Below are 25,990 nucleotides of genomic sequence, written 5' to 3' on the forward strand. Positions count from 1 at the left end.
GGGCCTGCAACAAGCTGGTCTTGTTCTAGGGCCCTCAGAAAGGCCATCCCGGGGGTGCAGTCCACTGTGCCACCTAATGGATGGGTCCCAGGCAGCTCCTTCCTCAGATCCAGAACATCCCTCTGCCAGGTAGTGACTTGCTGCCTTGCTAAAGCTAGAGATAACTCCTGGCAACAGCAGAAGCCGATGAGTCACCAGAGAGGTTTCCAGCCTATTCTTACACCCTGAACAGCAGCGGTTACTGATTAGCATCAGCACATCTCTATTTTAGGCAGGCCTTTCTTGGAGCTGGAGTTTCCTGTAGTGTTCAGCGCTGCATCTCTTTTAAGGTCCCCTCCTCTGAGAATTGGCAACTTGGGCCTGTGGTGTTACCTTGGCAACACTAGCTACTCAGAATGTCAGAAAGGGGTGGGACTTACAAAACCAAGGTTCACTTAATCACTCTTATTCAAGTTGCTCAGATTCTCACCAACTGGGATAGCATAATTAAATTCTGGCAGCTTGGCCTCATGCCTGGGTGTGACAGAGGCTTCATCCATGATGGTTCCATTTCCCTTCCTCTTTATGGAGGTCATGAGGCTGAAAAAGTCTAGACACACATGGGGTTCTGTTATTCCATCTCCTCATGGCAGCAGGCTCTATACAACAGCGTGCCCAGCTATGATGAGTGAAGCTCTTGCTATTCGATAGTAGCATCTGTTAGTACTGTGGAATCATCAGCCCCACTCCAGACCTCCTGAATCTGAATCTGCATTGTAACAAGATCACAGGGATGTAAATGAATGTTAACATTTGGGAAGCATTGACTCCAAGCCCTGCACAGAGGCTGGAAGGAGCCTGGCCACACAGATCCAGGAGTAACCCAGGGTTAGAGGAGTTGGAGTTTAAACTCAGCAAACTGTCCTACCCTGCCCTAGCAGTGCTCACAATGCAGGAAGAAGGGCAACCCTGCCTCATTCATCAGGGTCCTCAGACTAGTCATTTGATGCCATGCCACCTGACCGACAGCCTTTGCATGTCTGTTGAATAATGACTGCCCAACCAGAGCCTGCCACGCACCTGTGACCCCTGGCAAGCTCAGTGTTGCACTAACCCAGTGGAGAGAGCTTCGACTCAGTCATTACAGGCCCACGTGATCACATACCCACAGAAACCACACAGCTCAGTGCAGAAAATCTAAATGAGGACCTACGAGAAGATAAAGGAGGAGGAGCATGGATTGGGAAGAAGTAAAGGAAAAAGGGTCAAAGTGTTGGCAGGCAACATGGCCTCCCTGTTTTAAAAAGTGAAGATATCATTTCCTTTTACATTTCAACTTTCTTCAGTGTGCATAGTGTCTCTCCCATTTTCTCAGTGGTTTTCCTAATTTTCATTTTGCTCATAAGATGCTTTCTTGCCCCTGCACAGAGTCTCCATGACATTGTGTGTGTGTGTGTGGGGGACTCTGCTGTTGATGTCCTCAAGTTCTGTTCAAGCTACTTTAGGGAGAAGGATTTTTGTTCACAAGTGCAGGATGTGAACCCCACTTTCTTCTAAGTACCTGTCTCACAGGAAGCCTGTGAATGGAGATTGTGTGTTGTGAAGCACTTCCACCCCACAGAAGCAAAGAGCAAACTCTTAAAAAGTATTAACAATGTCACTGTCACAAGAGCAGGTTTGTTGGCTGTTCTTACCTGTTGCCACGAGCAGTGATCTGAGACTGAGGAAACTGAGGTCACCAACAACAGGCAAGCCTTGGGTTTCTGGTGCATGTCACAAATGACAACTCACATGCACACGGCAACAGCTTGGAGGGGGTTGGACAGACATCCCCTGATTCATCATCATAACTGGCATCACTGCAAAGACAAAAAGGGGAAATGTTTTACCGGTGACCAGGCCAGCGTAAGGTTTACTGAATGGCCTCCTTCGCTGTCATTGTCATCATGACCACCATTGCTGTCACGGACAACACATGTTTTTTGAGGGCTGACTGCAAAAGGGATTCACAGCTTTGAGTGTTTTATGTTATGGAGATCTGAATGAAAATCTTTCATTTATTACCAGACTAGATGGGGCAAAATCTTCAAGTATGCAAATTATGGTCTGTCTTGAAGTAGCAAAATATGTTCTCTGGTAATACAATTCTTCACTGGGCCATTTTGCATTGTTGTCCATAAAATTACAAGTCCCCCTATACTCAAAGAGACCAAATCTTTCCTTTGAGTCTAATTGGCCCAACTTGAGTGCTGGGTCCTCTCTTAGACCAGTATAACTGCAGCCAGGAGTCACACAAAGATGTGCCCGATAGAGATGCAGTCCCACAAGTCATGTGGGTGGGGGAAGGGTGCAATTCTCAAGATGAGGGAACTAGGAACACAACCTAACTACCACACCTAGATGTTCAAAGGATATGAAGCTGAGGACTAGACACCTTAGCCCTTTTCCTCTCCTTCAATCTTCCCTACTCCCCACGTTCCATTTCTTTGTTCCTCCCTTCCTGTCACTCTCTCCCTCACCCCCTTCTACCTTCCTACCCTCTTTCCTTTTTATAACAGACTTTATTTTTAGGGCAGTTTTAGACTTACAAAAAATTTGAGGAGAAAGTGAAGAGTTCTCATATATTCCTTATCTCTCCCCGAGCTGCCCCCAGTTTCCCCTATTATTAACATCTTGCATTAGTATAAACTTTTTATAATTGATGAACCAATATTAATAGGCTATTAAATAAAGCCCATAGTTTACTTAGGATACGGTTTGTGTTGTATAGTTCTAAGGGTTTTGACAAATGTATAACGTCATGCCTCTGTCATTATAGTATCAATACTGAATAGTTTCACTTCCCTAAAGATTCCCCCAGGCTCCACCTACTTATTCCTCCTTCCCCTCCAAATCCTTGGCAACGACTGTCTTTTACTGTCTCTGCATTCTGTCCTTTTTCCAGAATGTGATAAGAGTTGGAAATATATAAAATGCAGCCTTTTAAGACTGGCTTCTTTCACTTAGCAATATGCATTTAAGGTTCCTCCATATCTTTTCATAACTTGATAGTTCATCCCTTTCTATTGCTGAATCATATTTCATGCAGTTATACACCAAATTTTATTTGTCTATTCACCTATTGAAGGACACTGCCACTTCTTCATGACTTCTCTGTTCTTGGATTAGTCTTCAGGACAATTTTTTCACTTCTACCTCATGTCTTTAATGGGCTTCTATCAGCTTCATGGCTCTTACATTAACTTATGCAACTATGATTCCTTCATGAAAATGACAGGACTTAGAGTGTATTTGGTCGGCAGTTTTGGTATTGGTGGAGGGAGAATATGCACCTAACGCAAGTAGATTGTTTGTAAGATGACATGCTGGCAGTTACACAATGAATTAGGTATTCTAGTAGACACTGATTTCCCAAATATTCAAAAAAGTAAGGAGTTGTAAACAATCAGAAATAGAAGTTAAGTATTTTAGGAATGGAGTAGAAGGCTTGTCATCATCCATGAAATGGAAATAGTTGTAAGAGCAACCAAAGGAGATATTGCTCAGTGATAGGCCAGAGGTATTGTCCATATTTAATTACCACCAAGAAAGGTTGAATAGGTGTCATGTGTAGGCAAACACAATTTATTTATCCTTAAAGTGTATAAAAAATTGTTCCATCAAGTAATGTTATGAATATCATTTTGTTGTATAAATACCCTACCTCCATTCACATGGTGTTTTTGGGGAGTGGGTTTCTTTGTATCAGGCATATTTTTTATGTGGCCCCATCCATCAGCTGAGGTTAGAATAATACAGAGAAGACATGGAACCCAAGCTGAGGCAATCACATACAAAGGGAAGAGTCAGTTTCGGTGTGGCTAGATTTGGGACAATTAAACATCCATGCTATTAGAGGCCATATTTTATGCCCTACACACGAAAGTCTTTTTAGAGTGAGAATAATGACATAGATGGGTATGGGGAAGAAACATGGAGTCTTTGTATTGTTTCTGGTTTTTGTATCCAAGCATTTTCCTGAAGTGGATATTATAACGTCTCAGCATTCATTCATTCTTTTTTGGTAGCTTCCTCTTTGATCACCACAGCTAACCCAAGCACCCATTGGAAATGACCAAGTGATTATGGCCTAAGTTTGTTATAAGCTTCTCCTTGGGCACAGGTGTTGGTTTAGACACTGACGAGGGTGCAGGTAAAGCCAATGAGACAGAAGATAACTGCTGTGGGATTAAAAGAAAGAGGCTACCTTACTTTTCTGAAGCAGCTTTTGGAAGGAATCCCCCCACTCCAGTTGGGGATGACGTATTGGACTCAGTTTATGTGCCATTCCCAAACTGTGCACTTGCCTTGCTTACAGACCAGCAAGACCCCAGCAAGAGTCTGCTGTTTCCAAGATTATGGGTCCAGGTCCCTGAAGTTGCCATTGTTATCACTAGAGATGGAGAAGCCACATGGACAGTACACATGGTAAAGAGAGATTGCCAAGTCTACGCCCTGGCCCCACCAGTCCTGAGGGGGGCTGCAGCTTTCCCAGAAGCCACATGGAGAAGGTCTAGGAAAGAGGGGGAGTCACATCCCATGGGAATGACTCTCAGCAGTGACAATGCGGGCCGGGAAGTTTCTGGCGGATAAATTATTCTCCGTTCTTGTACTCACACAGCTGGTCCTGAGACACAGGATCTTTCATGCAGCCTTTCTGAAGGCTCCTCATTGTATTTGCTCTCCTTTCCCTACCTCATCTCCCTTTGTATTTCTTTTGCTCCTCAAAATTTGCCCTCTGGTCCCTAATAAAGGGTTGGCACATCAGTTTTTCTGGGAACCCAGGCTAAGACAAGACAGCAAACCTCACAGACTGCTGGTAGCTCTTTGTGACCATGAGAACCAATGCAAGGATAAAGCCAGGAGCATGAAAGGCAAATAGCTGAAAGAAGCTTGATAACATCACTGACCAATCTGGGAGCCCTTCCCACCTCTGGACTTCCAGTTACCTGAGTCAGAAACAAGCCTATTGTAAGTATCTAGTTTTCTGTGATTGTCACCTAAGCACATTGTAACTGATAACCTGCTCTAGTTTCTGAGAGGACCCTTGCTCCCCACACTCTATCATAGCCTTATACTAAATTTCCCTTTTGACCTTACGTTACCATAAATTGGTTTCTGGTACCTGCCATTAATTGAATTCTAACTAATACACCTGCCTCCCCTTTGGTACTGATGAAATATCTTCACAGCCCCTTGTTGAAATTCTGTCCCTTTTCACCCTTAAAAACAATCAAAATTAGTGAAAATGCATGGTGTATCTATAGCATTGCATAAAATACAGGTTAATTAAAAAACAAACATACACAGTGTTTTTTTTTTAAATTCTGGAAGTTCTCCCAAATAAAAACCAAACAATACTCCAAATAAGAATAGTTTAAAAATGAATCACGGCCAAGCCAACTTCCCCCCAGATGATGGATTTGTTAGTTAATCATTCTGAAGCCAGGATTAGAGCACAGTCAACAGTTTAATAAACTATTCATTTCCTACAGTGCTGAGTAGTTTCATGGGCTTTTTACCCTCATGCCATAAACAGAACTATAAATTGTATTAGTGATTGTTTTTTAAAAGGATGTCAAGACTTCCGTTTCAAGATGGCGATTTGAGTCTGCACATTGCACATTTAACTACTCTCCTTCCAAGTTCTTATGGAAATGACCAAAAACATATTTTTGAATATTTTTTAAAAACTTTCAATCTGAAAATCAGTGAAAAGTGCTATCAATAGACTAACAACTGGAAGGAATTTAGCAAAATAGTATAGACACAAGCGGATACATGGAAGAACCAATCAGCCCAAGATTTAACCTGTGCAAGTAAAGCCCACCTGCACTTGTGCAAGAGTCTATCGAAATCTCCTGAAGCAGCAGGGGCTGGGGGCAAGGAGAGGCGGTGGAGTATTTGGTGCCTGCAATACAAGGTCTTTGCTAAAGTGGGCTCCCAATGGGGGTCACTCTGGCCCTCTCAGAAGGGGATAGTGGGCCAGCTAACCTCAGGGCACTACAACAAACACAGGAAAAATAAAATAATAAAACAGGAAAAAGAAGAAAAGAATGGCAGGGGCCTGCAGCAATGCTGAGAGCCTGGCCTTCGACAATTGCATGTTCACTTCCCAAGGTCATTGTTAAAAACTGGAAAACACTTTCCAACCATTTGCCAGGGGCTGCCGAGCAATTTTCTTCAATCACAAGCAGTTTGTGCTTTGCCGATTATATGAAGAAGACAAAACCGTGCTAGACCCAAAGGTCTCTGGAACAGAAAAGGCCCTTTTGTGGTCCAAAGGTTAAGGTACTAGGATCTAGGAAACAGATTGAAGTTTATTGATTTTTCAATTGATGAAACATTGGCATGACGTGGAGGTGAAAGCACACCCCTCAGCTCAGAGAATACGGTGTCTCATCCCAGACTCACTGTTGAAGTTGACAAGTAAATGGGTTTCTGGTAAACACTCATTCCATTCTTCAATCTGGACACTAAATGGATGTGTAGCAATGATGTGGAGGTAATTACAGGAGTGTGAGGAACCTTCTTCAGGCTTGCAAAAGCCTAAATGTTTTAGAAAGCACGCTGTTTCATTCACCACTGAATTGCGTTAGATTGTTCAAGAGGAAAATGCATACCAAAGAATTGGATTTGATTCAGTTAAGAAAATATGTATGTTGGTTTTCTGTGAGGCAAGGTACAGAGCTGCAGGTCACACTGATGGCCTATTCCTCCCCATTATCTCCTGCATCCTCTTATTTAAATACCTTTTCATTAATTCCATAAAATCCACCAGAGAGTTCTCGATTCCCAAGGGGCTAGCCTTCCTCACTTCAGTTGAAAACGGCTCTTCACAACACATTATTACATTTTATTTCCCTCTGAAAGGAAATAAAAGGGATGTAAAAGCAGGTAAGGGGGAAAGGAGTTATTCTTCTGAACTAAGATCTCAGCATGCCACATTGTCTTCCTCCTGCGTATCTTACAGCAAAGTGACAGTGTCATGGGAGACACAGAAGCAGAAGGAAGTAGTAGTGAGGACTTGGGCCAGGGACAGGCGGGCTCATTTATTGTGTGACTCTGGTGAATCATTTAACTTCTCTCTTCCTCAGCTTACCTGTCTGTAAATGGGCATACGAGTGCCCACTTCAGACAGTTTCTGTAAAAAAAAAACAATAAGTTGCTATATGCCAAGTTCTTAATGAATATAAGCTAATATAAAAATAAAAGACCCTGTTATTATCATTCCAGCATAATCTTGTAATGCATGAGAGGTATTCTATGTCCTGCACAAAGTGATAACTTTTAATATACATAAATTCTATGGCCCATGAGGGAGTGAGGGGAGGAAATGCTGACCCAGATATAGAATCAACTCTGCATTTAGCCAGGGTCTGAGTTTCCCAGGGAGGTAAGAGAAGAGCTCTCCAGTAGATTTCTTGGAGTTACGAATAAGGTAGTCAAACTGGAGGGCGGCACTGCTTGGATAAGTGCACAGGACCCACTCTGGATGTTGGGAGGAAGCTCGCCATTTACAGCCCCGTTTTAGGACCTTTCCCACCCTGAGCTCCCAGTGCGCCCAGGTCCTTCCATGTATCCTGAAAAGGTTGGTGTCTGCTACTATCATCCCCTAAACTGGGCTAACTCCTGAGAGACTATTATCATCCTGAAGTACTGGCAGAATTGCTTGCCCTTCCAAAGAGGGGCCTGTGTGCACAGGGTTTTAGTTGCAAAGATAGTCCAAGGAAGAAATTTGTAGTGATGGTGGGTGATGGGACAGAAAGAGCTTCTAGAAGCTCATGACCAGATTGAGATTGTTGGAGTCCCTAGGCACTGATAAGATTTTGATGCTCACCATACTCAATATAATTCATACTACATATTATACAAAACCATAAAACATAAACACAAAGCCACCTGTATGCTGAAACAGAAATAAAATCATTCAGTTTTCCTGATTTCAAAATTCTGGGTAAGTTCATCTATGCCGAATCAACACAGTCAGTCTCTCTCGCTGGCCCTGCTTCCTGGTGCCCTCATCACATCCTTAGGCTGCCTGCTGGGCATTTGAGCTCTGCCCTCTCCGTGGCCTTCTGCCATGGTAACTAGCCAGGTCATCTCCCTCACTCTCCAAGGAGGCTGCTTAGGACCCCTCACCAAGATCTGCCACCAGAGCCACCTTATCGCCTTCCCACATCCCATGGCCGTCTGTGCCATCAACTTCACTTAGCAGATAAAGCCCAGCTCTGTGAAGTCTCACCTCAGGGGCTGGTGACAATGAACATTTCACTCTCCAACATTTTGTTTGCAGTATATTCTGGATTGGTGAAAACAACAGACCATGTCCCCAGGAATTGCTTCCCTGACTCTAGAGATTGAGCTGGGGCCTCTCCCCAGCGTGGTGTTTAACCCCCACTCCCCAGGTTCTCCAACAGGGATGGCCGACAGAACTGAGCGGTGGTGCAGAGCTGGGGCATTAGATGCAGACACACCTGGGTGTGCATCCTATTTCAGGCCCTCACTGGCTGTGTGAGGCCACTTCACCTTTCTGAGCCTCAGCTTCCCCATGTGTAAGTAACTATTGGGAGAGTGTTTGTAGTAGTGATTGTAGTGAGGTAGGTTGGCACCATGCCGGGCTCAGAGCAAGTACTTAATAAATGGTAGCTTTTATTTATAATAAGGCTGGATCCTGTGACTAGTCTCAGGGATGAGATGGTGGCAATTCATCCCTTGTGCTTACCCTGTGGCTCTCATGTCCCTCACAGTGAGTGCCCTGGAGAAGTAGACTGGAGACTGACTTACACTGCAAAAATGTATGAGACCTTAGCCTGGACAGGAACCAGGAAGGCCTGTGGAAGGCGCTTTTACAACCAAAGTCATCCGTCGAGAAGACCCTACAGGAAGAACCCCGGTCACAACAGAGCTCTGTAACTGTAACAGCCCCTCCCCTCAACTTCCTTTTCCCCTCTGTAAACGGGTTTCCTGTTTCTCCTCGCTCCATCTTCGTGCTGGGGGCTTGCCATGTCTACACACACGGGACTGCAATCCTTTCTATTTCCTGAATTAATCCTTTTTGGTGATGGAATATCCAGTCAACTTTTTTTTTTTTTTTGGTCAACAGCACCATCAGAAAGTGTGTCCCACACTCCACTTTACCCTGCTTACAATTTGTCACCATGTCAGAGCTACATGAGAAGGCACACCTGGTCTGCAGATTGGGAGGAAACACAGCCCTGCCCTCCCCCAAGCTCTTGGAGACCACCTAGCTTTCAAGGCCAGGTAGTAGAGGAAAGAAGCCGACACCCTCCAGGCTCTCAAGCTGAATCCATGTATATAAAGAATTACCTGAAAGCTAAGAGAAACTAAATTTGACTGAAGAATGAAAGCAGTGCCTCTGACAGTCTGGGGTCTGTGGCTGTTGTTTAACAATTTTTGACAGAAAAAAAAAGAAGGTGCAAAACTCAGGTAACATTAAGATTTCCTCAATTGTAACATGTAAACTCCATAGTCAAGTGGCTGCTTGAAGAATCTGCATAAAGGGATTCTAGAACATTCTGCATCTCGCCTTGTGACTAGTCTGATTCTCACTTACTTTTTGAGGTCAGAGACTTTCAATCCCATAGGCCTCCATCAGGGCCTGCTTCCTGGGCTTGTGATGAGTGCAGCTGCAAGGAACCCAGCGCTCATAACTGGCCCCATACTTGGTTTAGTGTTCTGTTGTCAGAACATTAAATTCTTAACAATTTTCAAACAAGAAGCCCTGCACTTTTGTTTTGGAGTGGGCTCTGCAAACTGTGTAGCTGGTCCTGGCCTAGGACCGAGCTCACTATCAGTTGTTTAATAGATGCTTCTTTGCTATTGGAAGAAAATTTATTATCAATAATGTAATACACTGTCTAACTTTTCATTATCTGTGTATTCAAGCTGCGGTCCCTGGAGCATTTGAAACCCTCATGTTATGTTAGATAGCCTGCACAAAGCCAACATTAAACCTAATACTTACACTTAAAACTTAGAAACCAAATCTGATGCACGTTGTGCCAGCTACCAATGGATTTCCCCTACAAACAGGAACAGCTTACAAATCTTCCATTTGCCTGATAGTGACAGCTTCTGCTATCGAAAATCTCAAAGGAATAACAGGTCAAAGTGTTGGGTATAGGCTGCTGCCAAGGTAATGTGCTCAAGTTATTGAGGTGATGCTATTAAATCCTCTGAAGTAAATATTCAGATCTCATTCAAATGAGTTCTCAGGGGAAATTGCCCTTTAAAAAACAATTGATTTTCCTAAAGTGAATTACCAGTTACAGGATATTTACTCTGGTTTGTTGTTTGGGGACTTGGGGAATGTGTCTGAACTACATTTAAGAGAAGAGAGCTGCAAAGCAGGGCAGCATGCAGAATTGTAATTAAGAAGTGGATAATAAAATCATTAACAGAAACAAAGCAGCTTTCATCAAAACACACACACACACACCTGAGAAGTAAGAAGGATCCCTAAAGAGAGGACATGGTGGGCTTTGAGAATGAGATGACACAACCCATTCAAAAGGATGCCATTTGCAAGGATACTATCAGTGTTATGTTCAATAAAACATTCTTGTTTGAAAACAAGGTGGTGTGGTGAGAGGGGCGATTGTTCGATCTTATAACAAAGGATAATGAGAAACTTTAAGATTCCTTGTACATCTCTCTTCCTGTAGCTCTCCCTGCACTCTCTCTCAGGCCCAGGAAGCAGTGGAAAGGTTTCAGAGCAAAGGCAACAGCACGGGGAGTGACTGTGGCATTAGTACAACCAGCCATGGAGAAGGCCAAATAGGAAAGGAAATGAGACCGCTAAGACTCTAGATACTAATGGCTGATCCAAGAATCACTTTGGAGTACAGTGTACCCTGTGCTCACGAGACCCACATGAGGGACTGCAGGCAGGGGAACTATTCAATTGTGCTACACCAGAAGTTGGAGTGTGGAACTCCTGGAGTGGTCTTTTCCCCAACGGATTTAACTTGGAGGCTGTCCCCAGTCTCAAGGCCAAAGCCAAAGCAGAGCATATAATTCCTCTCAGCTAGAGTATAACCATGAGAGAAAATAAGAAAGTAAAAGTGAATATCATGCACAGGCAAAATATTATGTATCATGGAGTTCAAACAATTGCGGACAGAAAGACAGAGTTCTCTGGAGTTGGTATTTAAGTCTTAGAACAAAGAAATTACATGTGGCCAGAAAGAATAAAAATGGGAAAGATAATGATCATATAACAAGGAGGAGAAAAGAAAAGGATGAAGGCCAGACAGGGGCTGGGACAGCTTTTGAAGCCACAGCTTGGTTGAGGTTCACACCAAGTCTATGGTGAAAAGAAAGAGTTAACATTGGAACAACATTATTTTATTTATAGTTTGTTAGGGATGCTTAGGTTAACAGTTAACAAACTACATGTGGTTCTCAGTCCAGATAGAAAACAACAAAATTTAATATTAGACATTTGTGTCCTAAAGTTCCTTGGCCACCCCTACCACAGGAAAATTTACACTGGCCAACTTTTTCCAGGGCCCCACCTGCTCCCCTGTGGTTGACTCCCCCCTCAATCTCCTGCTACTGAGGAGCTGCTGATGGCTCCCTCCCAAATTTTTTTGCTTTGTAAGTAGTGGGATGAGAACTCTCCTTTGTCTTCTCTCTAGGTCAGTGATTTTTAACCTTTTTCATCTCATGGAACTCATAAACTAATTACTAAAATTCTGCGGTACACCAAAAAATATAATTTTGGCCAATGTAACAAAAAGAATAGATTTAACTTTGATCCATTCACAATGGATGGTTATTGTTGTGTTGGCTGTTGTCATATTTTTATATGACAGTCTAAGGGGAAAGAGGCCAGTGCCTCTGACTAAATAGTCGGATACTGCACATTTTAAAAATTCTTGTTGCACACTGGTTGAAAATTGCTGATCTAGGTCACACCCAAGGAAAAGACCACAACTTTCAAAGTAAAATAAGCCCTTTGTGGTGCTTTTCTATAAACCCGTAGAGAATGCTCATTCTAAAAGGGATCCACCTTTCTCCTGCATCAACAGTTCGAACATCAGGTAGCTCTTTAGAAAACATTATGTCATTCAACATGCATCTAAATTAATATTTTAAAATACTGGCATCTAATTCAGTACTGTGGATAAGACAGTTTTAAAAAACAAGGCCCTGCTGTTGAATGTTATTTAACTTGTTTAATATTATTGTCAATATTTTGCCATTATAAACAGGATTAAAGAATATATTTCTATGAGTATATTTTCAACATTATTTCCTTATTATAATGACATTGAAGTAGAATCATTATATAAAGATTATAAATCTAGAGCAAATAATCCTGCAGATTCTTGCATGTATTTTAAATGACTTGCAGAAAGCTTTTCAAATGCATACAAAGGCCTATGTAATTGCACCTGTAGTGACTCGGTGATTAAGTAAAAAAAAAGTTTATAGAACTAGAATTATTAGTTTCATAAAATAAGTAAATTACCAGAGAGTTAATGGTCATAAATAGGATCCACTGCTTGAGGATTGAATAAATACAAAATATTAAAACTTGCCAAAGGAATCTCATAAGGCTTTTAGGAGTAATAGCTCATTTGAAATTCATTCTTGTCATTGGTATCTATGGCTGACATCAGCCACAAGGTAACTGCGATTTGACATATTTTATAGAGTTGAGTAGATTAATATAAAAACAACAAAAAAACCTAAAACAAGAAACAAAAAACCCCACAAGGCCTTGAAAGAGTTTTACTATCAGAAAAGCTTCAACTCAACTGTGAGTCCCATTTACATTAAGGCAACATTATTATTTTGAAGTACCATGAGTTAACTGCAAATATGTATTGGCACACACCATAGTTTACAAACATACTTTCACTACTGCTCCTCCATAGCCACCTTCTGCTCCTTAGGTGGGTCAGATCATGCTGAAGACATGTTTAATTTCAGAAGAAATATACAAACATTTTTAAAAGATATTAAATGCTGCAAATAGAAGTTTTTACTGCCAGCAATTATAAAATGCCATATTTTTCTGAGTTATAGGATGCACTTTTTCACCACATTTTCTGCTTCAAATTTTTTTCCTATTTTCCTCCTCTAAAACCTAATTTGTGTCTTATGGTGCAGATCCCAGATACATCTAGGTTTTAGAGGAAGAAAATAGGGAAAAATTCTTGAAGCAAAAAATGTGGCAAAAAAAGTGCATCTTATAGTCTGAAAAATATGGTAGCTTGCATTAGACTAATCCTATGCCTAAGATCAATCTACTCCCATAGCAAATTTTAAGCATATGATACAGAATATTCATTAAAATTGACTGCTAAGATTTAATGCACATTTCAACAAATTTCAAATGATTTCTCTGGTCCTAGTAGAATTGAGCTACCAGTCAGTCACAAAAATTCCACTAAAAATTCTTCAATGCTTGAAAATTAAGCAATAAACCTGTAAATATTTTACTGATCTAAATAAGAAATCACATGGAAATTAGAAAATATTTTAAACTAAATGTTCATGGCAACATACTTCATATCAAAACTCCTGGGTCAGGTTAGAGCTTATTTCAGCTAGCTTTTGCTGTGTAACAAACCAACCTAAAACATATTGGCTTAAAATAACAACCATTTTATTTATAACAGGATTCTATGGGTTGGCTGGGTGGTTCTTCTGTCCTGGTTTGGCTGGTATTGTTGGACTTCCTTGTATCTGTGATGAGATAAAGTGTGGGAAGGATGGAAGGTCTAGGATGGCCCTGCTCACGTCTTTGGCAGTTAATTGGCTTTCAGCCAGGATGCCTTCAATCTCCACGTGATCTCTTACCCTCAGCAAGCTAGGTTGCTCTCATCCACATGGTATTCACAAGTTTCCAAGCACACTAGGAGAAGAGAAGCTCCAATACTTAAAAGCTTTCTAAATCTCTGTTTGTTTTTTCTTGGCAAATTACATGGTCAAACCTAGGCTTAAGGGTGGAGACAACTCCTGATGGAAAAATATTGCAAAATTATATGACAATAGAGCCTGCAGCCAGAAACAGGAGAGATCCAGGGTCTCTGACTGCAGTCTATCACACAGCTTCTATGCCGCTCAGAGGGAAACTTACTCCTTTAAATACATATCTTAGAAAATAAGAAAGATTTACATTTTTAAGGTCAAAAAGCTAGGAAGAAAACAAATTAAACCTAAAGAAAATGTAAAAAGGCAATAATAGAGGAAAAAATCAATGACATAGAAAGCAAATATACAATAGAGAAATTCAACAAAACCAAAAGTCTCTTCCTTTAAAATATTGATAAAAATAACCAACTTTGTTCAGCAAGAACAATAAAAGAAAACACAAATCACCAACAAAAGGAATAAAATTGAGGATATTACTACAGAGCATATAGATGTTATAAAATGATAATATCTGTATACAATTATTTGCTGATAATTTGGAAATTTAGATACAATGGAAAAATTTGTTGGAAAACCATGACTTATTAAAATGGACACCAAAAGAAAAAGAATATTTCATAGTGATGAAAGCAATTGTCTTGTATTGAAAATCCTTCCCATAAAGAGAACTCTAGACCCACACGGTTTCATCCGAGAAAACTTCCAAATATCTAATGAATAATACACACAAACAGTTCCAAAGAACAGGGAACTAGGTGACACTTCCCACCCAGTTCCATGAGACCAGCAGAGCCTTATGCTAAATTTTAGAGGAACACTGTAGGGAAGGAAAACAGTGAGCTAATCTCTCCTACAAACACAAAAACAAAAAATCAAACTGAAATATTAGTAAATTCAATGTATAAACCAGTTGGATTATGTAAGTTTGGAAAGCTTAGAAATCATTAATAAAGTTGACCACATTAATGGAATGAAGGAGAAAATCATGTGAATACCATCTTGCTAAATGCAAAAGATAATTTGATAAAATTTAATAACCATTTTGATTTTTAAAACATTTTTTGGCAAACCAAGAATAGGTGAGACTTTCTTAACTTCAAGAAGGATGTTTTTAAAAACCTACAGGAAACTCTATACATAATGGTAAAATTACTTTAGAAGCCTTACTGAAATTGGGAGTAAGACAAAGACGGCCATTTTTACCACTGACATTCAGTGGTAAATTCAGTGTTGCACCTGAGGTTTCAGCCAGGACAATAATTTAAGAAAAAAATAATAAATATAAGGATTGGAAAGGAAATATAAAACTGTCATTCACAACTATATAATTGTATATGGGGAAAATTCAAAGGATAATCAATATTGGAATAAATAAGTGAATTTAGCATGAAAATTTTTAATTATATAATTAAAGATAGCCTTAAAAACTTTAAATATCTAGGAAAATAAGATAAAAATGTACAAAACATTACTGAAAGAAATAAGAGAAGATTGAAGTAAATAAAAAGACATGTCAGTTTTTAGATTGGACTACTAAATATTATAAAACTGTCCATGAATCTAAATTAATATTTAGATTCAATAAACTCCCAATCAAAAACCCCAGGCTTTTTGTGTGTGGAAATTGACAAGTGGATTCTAAAATTTAAAATGGAAACACAGAGGGCCAAGAATAACAAGAGACAAACTTAGAAATAGATAAATAGCAAGTTAGAGGACTTAAGCTACCAAATACAAAAGTATTACAAAGCTATGGTTATTAAAAAAAACCAACAATGTGGTTTTGGTGCAAGGGTAAAGAAAGCAGATGAAGGAAAACCACTCTGTGAGGAGTCTTATACATACATGGCAGCCAGTTTTACAGCAGAGATGCCCCAGCACCATAGTAGGGGTAAGGAGGACTTCTAAAATAAATGATGCTTGGTCAGTTATAATGTGTATCAGTACAGAAAGAGATGAACCTTGATTCCTGCCACATGCGAAAATCAGTTCCATATCAAAGGCCCATATGCACGCTGGATTATGGATCTAAACGTGAAAGGTAAAATGATAAAGCACCTAGGAAGTAACAGGAGAATATATCTTTATTACCTGGGCTGAAGAAAGCTAGAACATCCCCCCTATTTAAATATTTGACTCAGATGTAGATGATACATCTGACCCACTTCATACGATCTTCTCTAATTTTTTTAAAGATTTTACTTATTTATTTTTAGAGAGAGGGGAAGGGATAGAGAAAGAGAGAGATAGAAACATTCATGTGAGAAAGAAACATTGATCTGTTGCCTCTCATACACTCTCCAACCTGGGATTGAATCCATAACCCAGAAATGTGCCCTGACCAGGAATCAACCCGGAGCACATTCACTTTTCAGGATGTTGCCCAACCAACTAGGCCACACTGGTCAGGGCATCTTCCCTAAGTTTTAAATCTCATTTCTGAATTTGTATCTACCACCATGTAGTTTAGGACTCACATTGTAAACTTCTGTTGTGTGTGTGAGTCTTGAAATTTTTATCATGTCTACTCCTATTTTTAATAGTGCCTGAGTTAGTGCTAGCCCTCAATTAATATACGAGATTTTCAGGTGGCCCCGAATTTCTCTGAACATCTGCTCAGCTCTCCGTCCTTTCTCTGACACAGTGCTTGAGTCTCTGAGGAAGTCAAATCTAAGTGTCCCGTGAAAACAAGTAACATACCAGGCATTAGGTATGCTGCATCATGTATGTTCATCCTCTAAAAGAGTTTATAATATCTCAAGAGGCATATGGGATAATAGAACTATTTTCTATTTCAGGAAACTATGGGATAAGTGCCATGAAAATGGCCATCACATTAGTTCAGAGAGAAGAAGGTGTCATATCTGTCTCAGTTAATCAGGAAGGGCACTTTGAATCGCTGGCATCTGAGTTGGTGAAGATTATGAGAGGGTATTCCAGGCTGAGCGAAACCTAATAAACAGTTTCTGAATTGATACACCATATTTCCTGAATAACCAGCTAAACAGATTTCCCCTAAAATTCTTAGATTGACTTTCCATAACCACAGAAGAGCGCCTGCACAAGCTATGAAGCAGGCGCTCCTGGAAGAACAGACTAAAAATCAAGTGGTTGTGTCCGTGTGAATTCTAGAACTTTTAGATCTGAGCCATCAGAGGGCTGTGCTAGCAGAAGTTATATTTCATGTACATAGATGTCTCTTTTCTGCTGGTCCCTTCCAGTGCAGGCGAAAGCAGTGATTGCAACATGTCTGCTCTGGGGCTTTGTATTGTCTTCCTCTGCCTTAGTGAATCGATTAAAGAAGCTGAACTATGTTTTTAAGAGTCCAAAGAAGAAATCACAATTAGAAGTCCAGATTAGCTTTAAGATTCATAGCAGCGATTAATAGGAATTTAGGAACACAGGAATGGGAGGGCCCTGAATTCCTCAGGGTTAGTATAACACAGTGCCTGGGTTGCAGGCTCAAATGCCTACAGGGAGCAGGGAGGTTGAAATGGGTGGGTGGGTGGGTGGGCTGAATGTAAAAAAAGCAACAGCAAAATGTGATGAGAAATGGCAACTAACACTTGGGTTGTAACGAGGCAAATTCTCAGGCACTAACCCAACCCACTGAATGAGAAACTTCGGGGTGGGGGCCAGCAATCCCTAGATGGCTCTGGCAGATAATAGTGTCTGAGAAGTACCGCGATAAGAGAAGTGAATACAGAGGCAACCTGGTGTGCTCACACCCCATGTAAAGCGCAGACACTTCTCAGCTCTATTTGATTTTTGCCTTGTAGGATACAGAACCTATGTTGTCAGACCTTCCGGTTTTGTAAAGAGCAGTCATAAATCTGAATCTTTATGCAACATACCCTGATTTTTTAATATTAGCCATTATTAAAAATAAATAAAAACTCTGGTGGCCAAATATAACCATGGTCGACATTTTACCATGGGCCCTCAGTCTGCATTCTCTAACAGGGATTAAAAGCATAAAGCTCTAGATTTCAGTCCATTGTAATTCAAATTCTAGCTCTTCTTACGATGTGGGTGACTTTAGGAGAATTGTTTAACTTCTCCAACGGGCATAATAATAGTATTTCCTGCTTCATAGCATCCTTGAGAAGATGGAGTGAGGGTATGTGTACAACGTACTTTCTCAAGGACTTGGCAAGTGCTCAAAAAAAAGATACCTTTATAATTACCCGACTTAAGCCCAGGTTGTAGGAAAAAGGAAGGCATCTGAGCCAGTGGTCCGAGGAACTCACTGACTTCTCTAGGCTGAGCTAGGTTGTCCTAGGGAACGTCCAGGTTGTGTAGCAGTGTCATGCAGGGGTCAGGCTGTGATAATAGTCAGAAGGGGATGACTTTGATGGGCATGGCCCTATAGTAGAAGGTTCTCATAATCTCCAATGTCATTTTGGGCAATCTGCTCATATTTGGCCAGAACTCAGCCTTGGCCGGAAGTAAGGAACCTGGCCAGTCTTCAATTCCTGAGAGCCCAAATAAGCAGTTTATGTTCAAAGCTTAAAAAAATGTAAGAACAGCCAGGTAGCCTGTGGCAGAAGCTCAGACCTACCCATAGACAAGTATGTCTGAGGCGTAGGGGGAGGGGAAGTGGAAAAATGAGAAGAGTGGTGTGACTTGGTTGGCATCCTGAGCTTATGCTGAGCAGATACAGGTCTATGGGCAGCCATGATTAACTTCAGGCTCCACATCTGCAGGGGCTGAGACAGCTGGTACACCTTCTAATCTGGACCAGCTCAGTTTCTGGGCATGAATGAGCCTGGAGGTGGGAAATATTTGAGACTCTTGTTGTGAGTGGCTGGGAAAGGTGAAGCCTGACAGATGCTGGTATAGGCAATGGAGTATCATTCATTGTTTTAGGAGACAAGATGTCATAGTGCTAATTAAAAGAGTCAACTTTGGGTCGGTGTGTAGAATGCACTGCATGAGGAGTAAGGGAAAAGGGAAGACTATTGCACTTGTTTTGGGCAGAGATGACCACACTCCCTCTCAGCTACACTCATGACAGACATCTTCAATTGACTGAAATATTCTCTTCTGCTGATCCCAGGCAAGGCATCTAAATATTTTCAAAGCTCAGCTCTATCAGACAGCTACTCCAGCAGAAGGAAATTGGCACGTAAAGTCCCTGGTGTCAACTGCTACAGAGTGATGACAATGGGGGTGAAAAGAAGAGGTTATTTAGAAAATATAATCAGTTGAAGTCAGTGCCTAAAGTTTTAATGGGGAAGGCAAGATGAGGGAAGCATGAAAAAAATCCAGATGAAAGCTCACAGTCAGGTTTCAAGGCTTAGAAGTGGGAGAATATTTGGTGCCATTAAGAAAAGCATATAAACAATCACCCCTCAAGGAATTCAGAAAAATGAGCAGGATGATGGAGAGAAAATGATGATTTTACCTTCTGAGGTCCTGCAGGACATGCAACTATTGGTGTCAATCAAGCAGTTTGACAAGCCAGGTAGCAACAGCTTTGAAACTTGGTATCTTGGTGTGTGATGCTTTGAAAAGATGCAAAGAATGTGTTGAATAATTTTCATTAAGAAGTCCAGGAAATAATGGAGGTGTAGGGACACCCACATGTGTTTAATAAGGATAATCAGAGCCAAAACAAATCAAACCAAAGGCACACATACATATTTAGAGAGAGGGGGATGAGTGACTGGTGAGGCAAGCCATGGATCTGAAAGTTCTTCTGAGCATGAACACAACACTGGGGGCAGAATATGACCTGAATTATCCCTTGTAGATGAGTAGTTGTCCAAAAAGGACATTCTCATGGCCTGAGAATACAAAAACGATCACTGGTGCCATCTACCTTTGTATGACACTGATTTGCTAAACCTCAACATATGCTAGTAGTCAAAAACACTTTACTCTTCAGGAACCCACAGACTTGTGAGAGAGATGTATCAGGTTTTTATACATGAGGTCTGTCCAGAAAAAGTCCAGCCATTGTTAATATAATGAGAATGGTTTGCATGACATCGATGTAACCTGGCAGCCAAGGAGAGTGGACTGGAATGTGCATGTGTGAACAACGATGACTTCACTGTACTAGTCAGTGGGGTTGGTAGACACCATCGAGTGAGCAAGCATATAGTATGGCCATCACATTCAAAATGAGCAAGTAGAGCAACAAATCTGCATCAAATTTTGTGTTAAGCTTGAACATTTCCTCTGTGGAAACTATGCAGATGATTCAGAAGGCCACAGCTATGGGCAACTGGTGATTGGCAGCTTCATCACAACATTGCATCTGCTCATGCATCACGTCTCGTGCAGAGTTTTTTGGCAAAATATCAAATCACCCAGGTGACTCAGCCCCGCTACCTCCCTGATCTGGCACCCTGTGACTTCTGGATTTTCCCAAAGCTAAAACCACCTTTGAAAGGGAAGAGATTTCAGACCACTGATGAAATTCAGGCAGAAAGTATGATGGGGCAGCTAATGGCAATTGGGAGAACTGTGTGAGGTCCCAAGGTACTTACTTTGAAGGGGACTGAGGCATCATTGTCCTGTGTACAGTGTTTCTTGTATCTTCTTCAATAAATGTCTCTATTTCTCATATTACATGGCTGGATATCTTCTGGACAGGCCATATATATATCAAGAGAAGTGCTGAGATGCAAGTACACACAGAGAGATCCAGGCACACGTGGCAGGGTGCAACACAGCCTGAGAGAAACAGTGCAGGCACCTTACAGATGATGATGTCGGAGCTATCCGGAAAGCCAGCTAGAAAGACTGATTCATTTATCCATCACTGTCCATTACATGCCAAGTTTCCCAGGCTTCCTAGGCAGCACCCAGCAGGAGCAGAGAAGTGCGTGGGTGTGGGGTGCGACTTAGGGTGGGCTCCTTAATGCAGATCCTCAAGCTTGCTCTTGGAAACAGGCCAGAGTGCTTTGAATCACCTTTTATTTACTTAGTTATTCATTCATTCATTTTTTTTTGAGGGAAGCATAACAGAGCATTTGTAGCTAAACTATTGTAATTCTTATATGCTGGCTGGCTTCCAGAATAAGCTGACTGAATAGATCACCACCTTACCAGGCAGGCACTCCAAGGAATTCTTCCTATGTACTGAGATATTCCTAAAGGTCTTTTCTACCGGGAAAATGAAAGAAGTTGATCTCAGAAAGGTGTTGAGACTAGGGGTTTTGTTGTGGTGGTGGTTTGCTTTCTTTTTTCCAATGTTAGGTCTCCCATCTTTTTGAAATTAAATTTTACTTTTAAATAATTAAAAAAAAACTTTTAATTGTGGTAAAAAATGTATGGACAAAAAAAGAGCCACATGCTAAACCTGAGAAGTTCAGGGAAGGCCCACATGGTGGGCCTCACAAACCCAGAGACCTGAGGAACCACCGGGGTGGTCTGAACATGAAAACTCCTCACTAAAAGCAGGTCACGGTGGGTAGTCAAGTCCTAGGGCGGTAGCTTCCCTGACAGGTAATTTTTAACTTTGAAACTGTCTGTTGTCTTTGTGCACCTGGGGTAACTCACCTCTGAAAGGCCGGAGCAGGCTGCCTTTCCTGGCCCCTCTGAGGCACCAGGACCTGCACCAGGGCAGGAGACCGCGCTGCTTCCTGCTGCCCACAAACCTTCTCTGCGCACCGTGCGTGTCAGCTGTCCTGACCACTGATGGGAAGGAAACTCGCGTCTGCCCACCTTACTCTTTGTCCGGTCTCAGAGTCTCCCGCTTGGCTGTGTCCTGCCTCCCTAACCCATCACCAGTGGGTTTCACGTGACCCCTAGTGTCTTCTCCTTTGATTCCAATGTGTAAGATGAGCTGCAAAATTGCCACTTGCCAGAGCATTTTCTTAATCTGTCAAGATTTGGCATCCTGGCAATTGTCATCAGTTTGGTTCAACTAAATCTTATAAGACTTTTTCTTAGACTGGATGTTCTTATGTCGACACATGTAACAAAGTTTACTGTGTTACCCATTTTTACATGCCTCATGCACTAATGTTAAGTACATTCCCTTTGTTGGGTAACTGATCTCCAGGACTCTCATCTTGCAAAACTGAACCTCTGTGCCCATCAAACAACACACCCCCATATCTTCCTCCCCCAGCCCTGGTAACAACCATTCTATTCTCTGTTTCTATGAGTCTAACTACAGTAGAAAGCTCCTGTAAGTGTGATCACACAGTAACTATCCTTTTGCATCTGGCTTACTTAGCATATTGTCTTCAAGGTTCATCCATGATGTAACATGTGTCAGAATTTCCTTTTAGTTTTTAGGGCTGAGTGATACTCCACAGTACGTATACACCACATTAATTTATCAGTTTACTTGTAGCAGGACATTTGGGGTACCTCTTGGCTATGGTGAATATTGTGAATAATAAATCATGGTGCTGTGGACAGGAATGTGCAAATATCTCTTCAAAATTCTGCTTTTAATTCCTTTGGGTATACTTTCAGAAGTAAAATTTCTGTCTTCCATAGTAGCTGCATTATTTTACACTTAGGTCTCCCATCTTCATATGGGGTCCCTATAATTTGTGGTCCATTGTGGGGTGGGCTTCAATATCCTGGTATGTTTTATGACACCGGAAGGACCAGTATTATGAGTGAGGCTGATGTGATTTGGTGAACTATGATTTATGGAAATGATTCACAGGTTAAATGGGAGAATAAAGTAGATGGCTAACAAAGGTATATTGTCACTCACGCAACCTCTGGTTACATTGATTTATAAGCAATAGTGCATTTACAGCAAAAGTCAATTTTCTCTATAGCAGAAAAATCTCCCCCCAACTTTCTTTCTCTCTTTTCTCTTTGTCCTTGCCTCTCTTCCTTTTTCCAGGTTCAAAACTAACTTTGGTTCAAAGCTAGTTTTGGCTCTACTACCAACTAGCTGTGGGACCCTACGCAACTTTCTTAACTCCGTTACTCCTTGGTTTTTCTACTGTGGAGGCAGGATAATGGCTTCCCAAAGGTGCCACATCCTGACTCCTGGAACCTGTGAACATGTTAGGTCACATGGTCAAGGGAGACTAAGGCTGACAATTAGTTAACCTTAAAGCGGGGAAGATTCTCCTGGATTGTCCATACCGGCCCACTTCAATCACAAAGGGAAAGGAAGGCAGAAAATGTCACAGTGGTGTGATGTGACCAAAACTCAACCCAGCCTTTGCTGGCTTTGAAGATGGAGGAAGAGGGCCATGAGGCAAGGAATGTGTGTGGCCCCAGAAGCTAAAAAGGCAAGAAAATGATTCTTCTCTACAGTGACTGGAAAGGACAGCAGCATTTCAGACACCTTGATTTTAGCCCAATGAAACAGTGTCGAACTTCTACAGAAGTGTAAGAAAGTAAGTTTGTGTTGTTTTAAGTCACTACATCTGTGGTAACTTGATACAATAGCAATAGAAAACTAATACATGATCCATAAAATCCACTTAACAGTGGAATTTGTCTCAAAATGGTTACTAAGACAATGCAAGGAGCACACACACTTCCTGATACCTACAGAGTATTCAGATGCTATTATTTTAAGCCTCCTCCTAACTTTCTTCACCTCTTTCTAGAGCCAAGGCTGATGGTACTTCGGTGGCTCCACTGTGTACCATACTATGAACGCGCCTCCCAGCAGCAGGTCTCCTAGAGCCAGTTGACAGCAGGAGAAATCACAGTCCTTTCAAAGCCATTTGGCCAGGGCTGAATGTCTGCCAGTTCTCTAAAGGGATTTTCATTTTTAAATTAAAGTGATAGATCTACCTGTCTGCCTCTTTGTGACTATGGGAGCATGCTCTGGTCAAAGAGCCAACTTAGCTTTTCCTACATATTCATTCCTATTTTAACTTGTATATTATCAAAGAAGCTGTGGGTGTCTCAGCTTTAAAGCAATGCACTGTCTGCACACCTTTTCAACCTTACTTGTAGAGAACAGCTCACATCATGGGCAAGTTCAATGAAAAGACATGGTATTTCCGGCAGAGTAGAGAAGTGATCCAGCATTTTCTGGGAAGTTTCTCTCTCGGCTCTATGCCAAACCACAAGGCTCTCCACTGCCCGCCCCCCACTTTGTAGTTACCCCAATATTCCAAGAAATTGCCTAATTCAAAAGACTTTCAAAACCTAAAAGTCTAGTTCCATATGCCTCAGGTATAAGCAACGAAAGGGCAAAGTCCTGAGAGGAGAACTCGTCTCCAATGAATTATCCAAAAAAATGTTAATATTACATTTATGGTTGAGACTTTACACACAGGCAAGTCAAAAAAGCTTTGTTTATGGCCTACACAACTATTGTAAGGTACATTCAACCCTGATTGTTTGGGAATTATTCTATAAATCCTTAACCTCAGTACTATGCCAGCCCTTTTTTGGACGTCTCTAATCCCAATTTCATCTCACCATTTGCTTTTGTTATCTTTTGCATAGAAAATAAAAAATAAGGAGAACCATTGTTGATTGCACATTCAAATAAACACAGTATTCACATGGACTGGCATGTGGTGGCAGATGCAAATCAAGAGTCTGGCTTGGTTACGGGTTAGGGGCAGCCAGAGGAGGGCTGCTAGTTGATTCGTGTGGATTTTTTTTGGTTGGGTCAAGTGTGTTTCAATTCCTTTCATGCTGTGGGTACATGCACGTGCTTGTTCATGCAAGATCAGCATTTTAAAGATTTCTTCTTTTTTTTCAATAAGAAGCAATGCAAAAGTCTCTGAAGTTCATCTGATTCTCCCCCCTGCACCAGCAGCCTACTGAGAGTGCTGGAGGAGTCGCCAGGGACCCCTCATCTCTTTCCCCAGTCAGTCAAACCTTGGTTTGCTTACTGTGCTGCACATCTGGGCCCCACAGAGACGGTGGGATGGAGCCAACGAGGATGAGCCAGGGAAGTAGACAGCAAAAGTGAGGAAAGACTTTGGAAATGAGCCATACCTGGAAGGAATATGGAAATGGGATGTAATTGTACAGAAAAGAGAAGGGCTTTTGTGAAAAGAGCCTAATTACAGAGTGGAAGGAGAAGAGAGTGTTCAGTGTGCATTGTCTCAATGACAGAGCACACTCATTTCCCCTCCAGGGGACCCAGCCCAGAGGAGAGGGCATGAGCGGCAGCAGGATGGACGGATGGATGGAGCTGAGACACACAGAATCTTCTGACTGCGGAGGGACTGGGGAGGGTTGTTTCATTTCTTTTCCCAGATAATTCATATGTGTTTTAGATGGGCAGTTTTCTTCCTGTTCTCACATAAGGCAATTCAAACTAGATAAGAGGAATACATTGGGATCTCAATAACTCTTCCAACCTTTTCAGCCAGAAGCCTAAACTCCATACAAAGCTTAACTTTTAAAAAGATTTATGTGGTTTTTTTTAACTAAAGGGAAGTCAGACATTCTACCAACACAACATGCTGTAAGTTTACTGCCTTCCTTCTGAGAAAAGAGAAACTGAAACACAAACTACACTAATATTCTTTTTCAAATATATATATATATATATATATATATATATATATATATATATATTTGCAGAATAAAACCTTTTAAAAAATTGTCAGTGCATATGATTTCCTATCATTGACTCTGGATTTGACCCCTGAAATTGGAGCAAACCTAAAATGTGACTTATATTTGAAAATTGCCATGCCTGAATCTTTTCTTGGTTATAGTCACCTCTGTTTGCTTTTACAAAGAATGAATAATATTCAAGGCAATCTTACCAAGGCAAAAATAACCATTTCCTCTTCTTACCAAGGCAAATTACAATACTGAGTGACAAAATCAATACTGTCCATTTCAATCACATTACTGACTTCAGGGATGTAGGCTGGAGGGTGAGTTCTGAGATGGTGACGAGGTTGCTGAAAATTAGGGAGGTCAGAAAAATGCTGCACTTATTGTAAGATGATTTAAAGGGTTTGTTTCGAAAAGTAGCTGCACTTATAATCAAGGCTTCAAAATCAAGTCCTTATTTACCTATTAAGCCCCTATTGTGTATCTTCACAAAGAAGTCTGTAGCTGTGCTCAGAAAGCCCGCACGGTTGCGAGACAGTATTCAGCCCTCCTTGCTTCTCTGCCCTGCAACCGCACCGCAGTGTTA

This window comes from Artibeus jamaicensis, unplaced genomic scaffold (genome assembly GCF_021234435.1).
Source record: "Artibeus jamaicensis isolate MK-2021 breed Jamaican fruit bat unplaced genomic scaffold, CSHL_Jam_final scaffold_369, whole genome shotgun sequence".
Lineage (NCBI taxonomy): Eukaryota > Metazoa > Chordata > Mammalia > Chiroptera > Phyllostomidae > Artibeus > Artibeus jamaicensis.